The sequence below is a fragment of the Bison bison genome, unplaced genomic scaffold, assembly GCF_000754665.1.
Source record: "Bison bison bison isolate TAMUID 2011002044 unplaced genomic scaffold, Bison_UMD1.0 scf7180017864237, whole genome shotgun sequence".
In the NCBI taxonomy this organism is placed as follows: domain Eukaryota; kingdom Metazoa; phylum Chordata; class Mammalia; order Artiodactyla; family Bovidae; genus Bison; species Bison bison.
The window spans coordinates 2,102,562-2,114,434 of NW_011494809.1; the positions used below are offsets into that span (position 1 = coordinate 2,102,562).

Below are 11,873 nucleotides of genomic sequence, written 5' to 3' on the forward strand. Positions count from 1 at the left end.
CATTAGGGTGGTGTCATCTGCATATCTGAGGTTATTGATATTTCTCCCAGCAATCTTGATTCCAGCTTGTGCTTCTTCCAGCCCAGCGTTTCTCATGATGTACTCTGCATGTAAGTTAAATAAGCAGGGTGACAATATATAGCCTTGACGTACTCCTTTTCTTATTTGGAACCAGTCTGCTGTTCCATGTCCATTTCTAACTGTTGCTTCCTGACCTGTATATGGGTTTTTCAAGAGGCAGGTCAGGTGGTCTGGTATTCCCATCTCTTTCAGAATTTTCCACAGTTTATTGTGATCCACACATTCAAAGGCTTTGGAATAATCAATAAAGCAGAAATAGATGTTTTTCTGGAACTCTCTTGATTTTTCCATGATCCAGCAGATGTTGGCAATTTGATCTCTGGTTCCCCTGCCTTTTCTAAAACCAGGTTGAACATCTGTAAGTTCACGGTTCATGTATTGCTGAAGCCTGGCTTGGAGAATTTTGAGCATTACTTTACTAGCATGTGAGATGAGAGCAATTGTGTGGTAGTTTGAGCATTCTTTGGCATTTACTTTCTTTGGGATTGGAATGAAAACTGACCTATCCCAGTCCTGTGGCCACTGCTGAGTTTTCCAAATTTGCTGGCATATTGAGTGCAGCACTTTCACAGCATCATCTTTCAGGGTTTGAAATAGCTCAACTGGGATTCCATCACCTCCAATAGCTTTGTTCATAGTGATGCTTTCTAAGGCCCACTTGACTTCACACTCCAGGATGTCTGGCTCTAGGTGAGTAAGCACACCATCGTGATTATCTTGGTCGTGAAGCTCCTTTTTGTACAGTTCTTCTGTGTATTCTTGCCACCTCTTCTTAATATCTTCTGCTTCTGTTAGGTCCATTTCTGTCCTTATCGAGCCCGTTTTTGCATGAAATATTCCCTTGGTATCTCTAACTTTCCTGAAGAGATCTCTAGTCTTTCCCATTCTGTTGTGTGCCTCTATTTCTTTGCATTGATCACTGAGGAAGTCTTTCTTATCTCTTCTTGCTATTCTTTGGAACTCTGCATTCAGATGCTTATATCTTTCCTTTTCTCCTTTGCTTTTCACTTCTTTTCTTTACACAGCTATTTGTAAGGCCTCCCCAGACAGCCATTTTGCTTTTTTGCATTTCTTTCCCATGGGGATGATCCTGAAACCTGTCTCCTGTACAGTGTCATGAACCTCTGTCCATAGTTCATCAGGCACTCTATGTATCAGATCTAGTTCCATAAATCTATTTCTCACTTCCACTGTATAAGCATAAGGGATTGATTTAGGTCATACCTGAATGGTCTAGTGGTTTTCCCTAGTTTCTTCAATTTCAGTCTGAATTTGGCAATAAGAAGTTCATGATCTGAGCCACAGTCAGCTCCTGGTCTTGTTTTTGTTGACTGTATAGAGCTCTCCATCTTTGGCTGCAAAGAATATAATCAATCTGATTTCAGTTTTGACTATCTGGTGATGTCCATGTGTAGAGTCTTCTCTTGTGTTGTTGGAAGAGGGTGTTTGGTGTCCAAAACCTCCCAAATGATTTATGTTTAAATTTCAGTGGGGCACAAATTAGGATGGGGAAAAATTGCATCTTTCTCTTCATTAGCATCTAACTGAAATTTATTTTTTCCTTCAATTGTGAATGTAGGCTACAAACCACAGTATTGTTAACAGTTCCGCAGGCAGTCCACAGTAGATACCACAGACATTTTCACATTACATTACTTTGGCCATAGATACCTTGAGATTTCTCTCAAAATTATACTAGTTATTAGAATTGTTGTTTAGTTTTGTTCTGTGTGAGACAATCATGCAATACACAGTTCTCATCACAAATTTAGATTTTATAATATATTGTGACTGTATTTTAATGTAATTGGTTTCTTGTATATAATCTTATATATCTTGTTTTATCACTTAAAATTATCATTCTGAAAATGAATCCCAGCCTTTATCCAGCTGCTAACCAAATTCATGCCAGAGAAAGGTTAAGAATCTCAAGAATAAAGAGATGATTTGGAGGGGAAAGGAACATGATTATTGTCTAATGATTGAATTATATTATGCAAATGAATGTGTATGCTGGGTAGCTCCAGATAGAAACAAGTCTTCCTGAATTTAGGAGGAAAAAAAAATGGTACCCTGTGAGTGTTAGGCAACCTAAAACTACTGGAATAGATAGCATAATTGGTAATGTGCTCTGGCAAAGGGATATTCAGGTTAATTTGGTTATGTACTCCTTAAAAAATGCTTTAAGTTGGCTTTTAACTTTTTTTAATTATAAATATGAGAATATAATTTCTGTGTCCTGTAAATAATAATATTTTAAATAAAACTATTAAAGATTTACAGTAGCTACAAAGGTAATTTAATATCCAGCAGTGTCTATTTAATATGCTTTACAAATTAGTTGGAAACTAATTACTAATAGTTCATAGTTGGAAACTTTGTATCCATTCTTTAACTTTTTAAAATAATATTTCTGTTCCTTTTCCCTTGCAGAATTGTATTTTAATAAATAGCCCATGTAATATTATTGAGTGATATTTTATTGATCAACTTAAAATATTATTGAAACAAATTATGTACATAAATTGAATTTTAAAAGTATTTATTTAACCAAAGAGCTCTAAGTGTTAAAATAATACTTATGGAACATGTTATAATGATAATTATTAGGCCCTGATAAAAGGCAAAAATGTAATATATATTTTTTCATATTAAGATGTGTATTTTATTTACATTATTATGCTGGAGTAATAGAACTTTCTAAAAATACTGTTATACACACTTTTTATATTTTTTTCTTTTTTCTGTAATTATCTCTGTTGCTATCATTCAAAGTGTCTGATGTATATTTCCCATGGTTGCTGTAACAAGTTAACACAAAATAGTTTGTTTAAAACACAGATTTATTCTCTTGTAGTTCTGGAAGTCAGAAGTCCAGAATTAGTTTTACTGAGCTGAAATTAAGTCATCAGCATGGCTGCATGCTCTCTAGAGGCCCTGGGGGACAACCTGTTCCTAGGTTGTCCCAGCTTCTGGTGACTGCCAGTGTTCACTTTGCTATATAAATATAATATAATTTTTGATAAATAATTTTTTGTTAAAAAGTAATGCACTATTTGAAATTTATCATTTAATGAGATGGTTGGAGGCATGGGCTGAATGGTTTGAAATGATGATCACATCTTCCCTCCCATCCTGCAAATCCTCTGCAGTGTGATTTTGTAGTTCATCCCATTAAGAGGAGGAGTCTAATCTCCTCTCCATTCATATAGACTGCCTCTGTGATTTGCATTGACCATCGAACGCAGTGAAGTATATGCAACTTCCAGGGCTAAATATTGAAAGGGTTTGAGACTTCTATTACTGCCGTTTTCAAACATTCCATCACCAAGTTAGGAAGCCCCAATTAGACTACTGAATTACTAGGAAACTATGAAACAAAGGTCCTGAAACTAGATAAGAGGGTGAGCCCAACCTTCCCTAGTGTCTATGTTGAGCCCTACCTAGCCAACCCATCAGCTGAATATAGCACCATGAATGAGCTCAGGCAAGACAGGAAGAATGACGACATACAAATGATAATGTGATGAATTATTACTGGTTTAAACCAGTAGGTTTGGGTATATAGTTTGCTAGATGGCATTCAGTTCAGTTCAGTTCAGTCGCTCAGTGGTGTCCGACTCTTTTCGACCCCACGAATTGCAGCACTCCAGGCGATTCAGGAATCTTGGGGTAAAGAAACCAATGTGGGGAACCAAACGGTGGTGCGAGTCTTCTTACTGGGCCAGACCCCCGCAGAGGACAACTGTCCTGGCCTTTCAGATGTGCTGAAATTTGAGAATGAGAAGCACCAAGACATTCTTTTGTGGAACTACAGAGATACATTCTTCAACTTGTCTCTGAAAGAAGTACTCTTTCTCAGGTGGGTGAGCACTTCCTGCCCAAATGCCGAGTTCGTGTCCAAGGGCGATGATGATGTTTTTGTGAACACCCATCATCTCCTGAATTACTTGAATAGCTTATCCGGGAACAAAGCCAAAGATATGTTTATTGGTGACGTGATTCATAATGCTGGACCTCACAGGGATAAGAAACTCAAATATTACATCCCGTAAGTTGTTTACACTGGAGTCTACCCACCTTATGCAGGAGGAGGCGGATTCCTCTAGTCCAGCCACCTGGCCCTGAGACTGTACAATGTGACTGACCGGGTCATTCTCTACCCTATCGATGATGTTTATACTGGAATGTGCCTTCAGAAACTCAGCCTCACTCCAGAGAGACACAAAGGCTTCAGGACATTTAATATAGAAGAGAAAAGCAGGAGTAACATTTGTTACTATGTAGATTTGATGTTGGTACATAGTAGAAAACCTCAAGAGATGATTGATATTTGGTCTCAGTTGCAGAGTGCTCATTTAAAATGCTGAATTATGTGTAAACTACATTTTACGTAGAAATGTATCTAAAATAGTTCTCATTTGTGTTCTCTTTCATTAGACGTCATTTCTATGTAAAACCGTCAAAATTGCCTTTATAGGTCATGTCCATTTGATGGCCTCTAAACCCTTCAGTTCAGACGGTAAAGCGTCTGCCTGCAATGCAGGAGACCTGGGTTCGATCCCTGGGTCAGGAAGATCCCCTGGAGAAGGAAACGGCAACTCACTCCAGAATTCTTGCCTGGAGAATCCTATGGACAGAGGAGACTGGGGGGCTATAGTCCAAAGGGTCACAAAGGGTCGGACACAACTGAGCGATTTCACTCACTCACTCAGGCCTCCCTATCCATCACCAACTCCCAGAGTTCACTCAAACTGACATCCACCGAGTCGGTGATGTCATCCAGCCATCTCATCATCATTCGTCCCATTCTCCTCCTGCCCCCAAACCCTCCCAGCATCAGAATTTTTTCCAATGAGTCAACTCTTCACATGAGGTGGCCAAAGTACTGGAGTTTCAGCTTTTTAAGCATCACTCCTTCCAAAGAACACCCAGGGCTAATCTCCTTTAGAATGGACTGGTTGGATCTCCTTGCAGTCCAAGGGACTCTCGAGAGTCTTCTCCAACACCACAGTTCAAAAGCATCAATTCTTCAGCGTTCAGCTCTCTTCACAGTCCAACTCTCGCATCCATACATGATCACTGGAAAAACCATAGCCTTGACTAGACGGACCTTTGTTGGCAAAGTAATGTCTCTGTTTTTCAATATGCTATCTAGGTTGCTCATAACTTTCATTCTAAGCAGTAAGAGTCTTTTAATTTCATGGCTGCAATCACCATCTGCAGTGATTTGGGAGCCCAAAAAGATAAAGTCTGACACTATTTCCACTGTTTCCCCATCTATTTGCCATGAAGTGATGGGACCAGATGCCATGATCTTTGTTTTCTGAATGTTGAGATTTAAGCCAACGTTTTCACTCTCCTCTTTCACTTTCATCAAGAGGCTTTTTAGTTCCTCTTCACTTTCTGCCATTAGGGTGGTGTCATCTGCATATCTGAGGTTATTGATATTTCTCCTGGCAAACTTGATTCCAGCTTGTGCTTCTTCCAGCCCAGCATTTCTCATGATGTACTCTGCACAGATTTAAATAAGCAGGGTGACAATATACAGCCTTGACATACTTCTTTTCCTTTTTGGAACCAGTCTGCTCTTCCATGTCCAGTTCTAACTGTTGCTTCCTGACCTGCATATAGGTTTCTCAAGAGGCAGGTCAGGTGGTCTGGTATTCCCATCTCTTTCAGAATTTTCTACAGTTTATTGTGATCCACACAGTCAAAAGCTTTGGCATAGTCAATAAAACAGAAATAGATGTTTTTCTGGAAGTCTCTTGCTTTTTTGTTGATCCAGAGGATGTTGGCAATTTGATCTCTGGTTCCTCTGCCTTTTCTAAAACCAGCTTGAACATCAGCAAATTCATGGTTCACGTATTGCTGAAGCCTGGCTTGGAGAATTTTGAGCATTGCTTTACAAGCGTGTGAGATGAGTGCAATTGTGCAGTAGTTTGAGCATTCTTTGGCATTGCCTTTCTTTGGGATTGGAATGAAAACTGACCTTTTCTGGTCCTGTGGCCACTGCTGAGTTTTCCAAATTTGCTAGCATATTGGATGCAGCACTTTCACAGCATCATCTTTCAGGACTTGAAGTAGCTCGACTGGAATTCCATCACCTTCACTAGCTTTGTTCATAGTGATGCTTTCTAAGGCCCACTTGACTTCACATTCCAGGATGTCTGGCTCTAGGTGAGTGATCACACCATCGTGATTATCTTGGTCATGAAGATCTTTTTTGTACAGTTCTGTGTATTCTTGCCACCTCTTCTTAACATCTTCTGCTTCTGTTAGGTCCATACCATTTCTGTCCTTTATCGAGCCCATCTTTGCATGAAATTTTCCCTTGATATCTCTAGTTTTCTTGAAGAGATCTCTAGTCTTTCCCATTCTGTTGTTTTCCTCTATATCTTTGCATTGATCACTGAGAAAGGATTTCTTATCTCTTCTTGCTATTTTTCAGAACTTTGCATCAGATGCTTAAGTCTTTCCTTTTCTCCTTTGCTTTTCGCTTCTCTTCTTTTCACAGCTATTTGTAAGGCCTCCTCAGACAGTCATTTTGCTTTTTGCATTTCTTTCCCATGGGGATGGTCTTGATCCCTGTCTCCTGTACAATGTCATGAATGTCTGACCATAGTTCATCAGGTACTCTATCTATCAGATCTAGGCCCTTAAATCTATTTCTCATTTCCACTATACAATCATAAGGGAATTGATTTAGGTCATACCTGAATCGTCTAGTGGTTTTTCCCTAGTTTCTTCAATTTCAGTCTGAATTTGGCAATAAGGAGTTCATGATCTGAGCCACAGTCAGCTCCTGGTCTTGTTTTTGATGACTGTATAGAGCCTCTCCATCTTTGGCTGAAAAGAATATAACCAATCTGATTTTGGTGTTGCCCATCTGGTGATGCCCATGTGTAGAGTCTTCTCTTGTGTTGTTGGAAGAGGGTGTTTGCTATGACCAGTGTGTTCTCTTGACAAAACTCTTAGCCTTTGCCCTGCTTCATTCCGTATTCCAAGGCCAAATTTGCCTGTTAGTCCAGGTGTTTCTTGACTTCCTACTTTTGCATTCCAGTCCCCTATAATTAAAAGGACATCATTTTTGGGTGTTAGTTCTAAAAGGTCTTGTAGGTCTTTTTAGAACCTTTCCACTTCAGCTTCTTCAGCATTACCAGTTGAGGCATAGACTTGGATTACTGTGATATTGAATGGTTTGCCTTGGAAATGAACAGAGATCATTCTGTTGTTTTTGAGATTGCATCCAAGTACTGCATTTTGGACTCTTTTGTTGACCATGATGGCTTCCCCATTTCCTCTAAGGGATTCCTGCCCGCAGTAATAGATATGATGGTCATTTGAGTTAAATTCACCCATTCCAGTCCATTTTAGTTCGCTGATTCCTAGAATGTCAATGTTTACTCTTTCCGTCTCCTGTTTGACCACTTCCAATTTGCCTTGATTAATGGACCTAACATTCCAGGTTCCTATGCAATATTGCTCTTATAGCATCAGACCTTGCTTCTATTACCAGTTATATCCACAACATTTGCTTTGGCTCCATCCCTTCATCCTTTATGGAGTTATTTCTCCACTGATCAGCAGTAGTATATTGGGCACCTACTGACCTGAGCTGCAAATCCCAAAGAAAGGCAATGACAAAGAATGCTCAAATTACTGCACAATTGCACTTATCTCACATGCTAGTAAAGTAATGCTCAAAATTCTCCAAGCCAGGCTTCAGTAGTATGTGAATCGTGAACTTACAGATGTTCAAGCAGGTTTTAGAAAAGGCAGAGGAACCAGAGATCAAATTGCCAACATCCGCTGGATCATTGAAAAAGCAAGAGACTTCCAGAAAAACATCTATTTCTGTTTTATTGACTATGCCAAAGTTTTTGATTGTGTGGATCACAATAAACTGTGGAAAATTCTGAAAGAGGTGAATACCAGACCACCTGACCTGCCTCTTGAGACACCTGTATGCAGGTCAGGAAGCAACAGTTAGAACTAGACATGGAACAACAGACTGGTGCAAAATAGGAAACGGGGTATGTCAAGGCTGTATATTGTCACCCTGCTTATTTAACTTCTGTGCAGAGTACATCATGAGAAACGCTGGGCTGGAAGAAGCACAAGCTGGAATCAAGTTTTCCAGGAGAAATATCAATAACCTCAGATATGCAGATGACACCACCCTAATGGCAGAAAGTGAAGAGGAACTAAAAAGCCTCTTGATGAAAGTGAAAGAGGAGAGTGAAAACGTTGGCTTAAATCTCAACATTCAGAAAACAAAGATCATGGCATCTGGTCCCATCACTTCATGGCAAATAGATGGGGAAACGGTGGAAACAGTGTCAGACTTTATCTTTTTGGGCTCCCAAATCACTGCAGATGGTGATTGCAGCCATGAAATTAAAAGATTCTTACTGCTTGGAATGAAAGTTATGAGCAACCTAGATAGCATATTCAAAAGCAGAGACATTACTTTGCCAACAAAGGTCCGTCTAGTCAAGGCTATGGTTTTTCCAGTGGTCATGTATGGATGCGAGAGTTGGACTGTGAAGAAGGCTGAACGCTGAAGAATTGATGCTTTTGAACTGTGGTGTTGGAGAAGACTCTTGAGAGTCCCTTGGACTGCAAGGAGATCCAATCTAAAGGAGATCAGCCCTGGGTGTTCTTTGGAAGGAATGATTCTAAAGCTGAAACTCTAGTACTATGGCCACCTCATGGGAAGGGTTGACTCATTGGAAAAGACTCTGATTCTGGGTGGGATTGGGGGAAGGAGGAAAAGGGGATGACAGAGGATGAGATGGTTGGATGGCATCACTGACTCGATGGACCTTAGTTTGAGTGAACTTCAGGAGATGGTGATGGACAGGGAGGCCTGGCATGGTGCAATTCATTGGGTCACAAAGAGTCAGACACCACTGAGCGACTGAACTAAACTGAACTGACCTGGGTAGTTCCTCTTTCAGTATCCTATCATTTTGCTTATTCATACTGTTCATGTGGTTCTCAAGGCAAGAATACTGCAGTGGTTTGCTATTCCCTTCTCCAGTGGACCACATTCTGTGAGACCTCTCCACCATGACCCGCCCGTCTTGGGTGGCTCCACAGGCCATGGCTTAGTTTCACTGAGTTAGACCAGGCTGTGGTCGATGTGATATGGCATTAGGCAACCAAAGAGAAAGAGTAGTTACAGTACTTGATGATAAAAAAACGACCCCATTGCCCTTTGTTTGGTGCTCTGCTGGCTTTCCTTTGGTCAATAAACCAATTATTACTGTGAGAAATAGGAAAAGAGTTGAGGTTCTGAATAACACAGTTGAGAATCTAGGGATTAATTCTCTTAAATCTATCCACATCCTTGTACCTCTCAGAAATTCTTTATACATCCCTAGTTGAGGACCACTCTTCCAACCTGAAGGACTTGATAAAACAATCTGTGGAACAGTGATAAGACATTTTTGATGCAAGAGTAGGAGAAAAGAAATAAGGTTTGCCAGGATTTGTTCCTTTGAGAAGATGCCCTGAACTATTTTAGTGGTGAGTCAGGATCATGAATTACACCTGGGCAAAATATGAGAAACAGAGGGGTAGAAGTAATGGGGTATTTGACTTTACCCAAAGATATACTCTTTTTTGGCTAGCTTAAATCATACAACCCCATGAGTACAATGGATACCTTTCTTAGGGTAACGTTGCCTACACCACTGGGACTCTAACTGCAAGTAGATTGATATAAAACATTGGCATTTCTTGATAACTACTCGAGGATAAAATGTATATTATTTCTATTTGTGTGTGTTTGTGTTTAATCACTCAGTCATGTACAACTCTTTGCGACCCCATGGACTGTAGCCTGCCGGGCTCCTTTATTTATGAGGTTCTCTAGGAAAGAATACTGGAGTGGGTAGACATTCCCTTCTCCAGGAGATATTCCTGACACAGAGATTGAACCTGGGTCTCCTGTATTACATGAAGACTATTGTCTGAGCCATCAGGGAAGCCTATATTATTTCTTATTTCAAATCAACTCTGTCTAATGGTATTATCACCATTTCATAAGTGAGGAAAATCAGAAAATTATAACTCACCCAAGAAAGCATACTCAGTGGCTGAGATGGACTCAATTCCAATTTTTTTTATGATTCCAATGTCGTACTTATGCTGCTGAGAGTAGATTAGATTCACTCACTTCTAGCTTCTCACCAGATAGAAAACCAATCTTCATGCCAAAGCAGATAATGTGTAGTATAAGGGAATCATCATGAACATACGGTATAGTGTAAGCTCAGTTAAGATCAAATAACTGTAGGCTGGCTGTCCTGGAGAAGGTTTCTGGAGGCTGCATAACATGAAGTGGAGTGTCTAAAATGCATAAGAGTGGGTAAATAGAAAAGCATAAGGACAATTGAGGAAAAAAGTAATAGGGTAAGGATAGACATAAAACAAAAATTAGCCTTGCTTTTAGAGGATTCATTAAGGATACTGGCCTGAATGAAAAAGAAGGAATACATAAGGGAAAGAGTGAAGTTGCTTGTGACAAACTAAGATTACAGAGGGTCTTGACAGCCAGGTGCTTTGAATCATAAGCAAAGGGGAGAATTTGACACTTAAAAACATTAGTGATATTTTTTTAACAGTCACTAAGACTTTAAAATATTTATTTATTTTGCCAAAGACCTCAAAGAATATTTCATTTCCAAATTTTTCATTTATATCAAATCTAGGGATAGTGCATAGTTTATATGACCATCAACTTCCAATATTTTACATACATACATATACCTATATTTGATTTCTGTTCTTGGAGCAGTGGGTTTGCTCCTGTACCTTTAAGCCATTGTAGAAATGAAATCAGCTAAGGGAATTTAAGGTAAAATAAAAATAGAATGTCTGTAGTATAAAAGAAATCAGGTATTGAAGAGAAAGAAGATAAGTAAGATTGTAGGAGGTCTCAGACAAATGCCAGGATGTGGAGAAGAAAGAATCGCAACAAAAGGCAAGAAAGAACCAACAGGTAGCAGTGCTGGGAGCAGCTAAGGAGAGCTCAGGAAAAGGCCAGAATGATTACCGCTCCAAAGCAAAGGGATATATTGATGCTTTTTTTCTTTTCTTTCTTTCTTTCTTTTTTTTTTAAGTCTGAATCTTCCAAGATTAATACAGGGGAGAAAAGCATGCTGGCTTGACTTTTGTGGGTAAAGTGTTAGGTCTTAATGATGAAGATATTTTCTTTTGTTCTCTGTTTTGAAAGCTCTAAAAAAGCCTATTTTGAAGTATACGCATTACTTTGTTTTTGCAGAGGGAAAAAACAGTCGTTTTTTGGCCTGCCTTTCTGAAAAAACGGAGCATCACAGAGCTAAAAGTAACCTCAGAAAGTTATTCTGTCTCCTGAAGAAGCAACATGGAAGGCCCTACAGTTTGTCCTTCTGTTTAAGTATTCATTGCTCCGCTGTTTGTATAAGCCTTCATTAACTAAGCAACTGGTTTCTCCAGACACTTTGCATATCACATATCACTTAATTCTCTCCATAGCACTGCAATGGGCATATCATGCTCATTTAACTTTAGAGAGTTAATAAGACAAAATGAAAGTGAAAGTTGCTCAGTCATGTCTGACTCTTTACGGCCCCAAGGGTAGCCTTTCACTTCTCCAGTATTCTGGCCTGAAGAATTTCATGGACTGTATAGTCCATGGGGTCATCAAGAGTTAGACATGATTGACTTTCACTTTGGGTTTACCTAGTAGCTCAGCTGGTAAAGAATTCATCTGCAATGCCGTAGATCCCGGTTCAATTCCT

The 11,873-nt window shown here is 39.5% G+C and overlaps 1 pseudogene; it reads left to right on the forward strand.

The window, feature by feature from the left end:
• Window positions 1–2,994: 2,994 nt before the first annotated feature.
• Window positions 2,995–4,451, forward strand: LOC104993283 (annotated as a pseudogene).
• The last annotated feature ends 7,422 nt before the right edge of the window (window positions 4,452–11,873 follow it).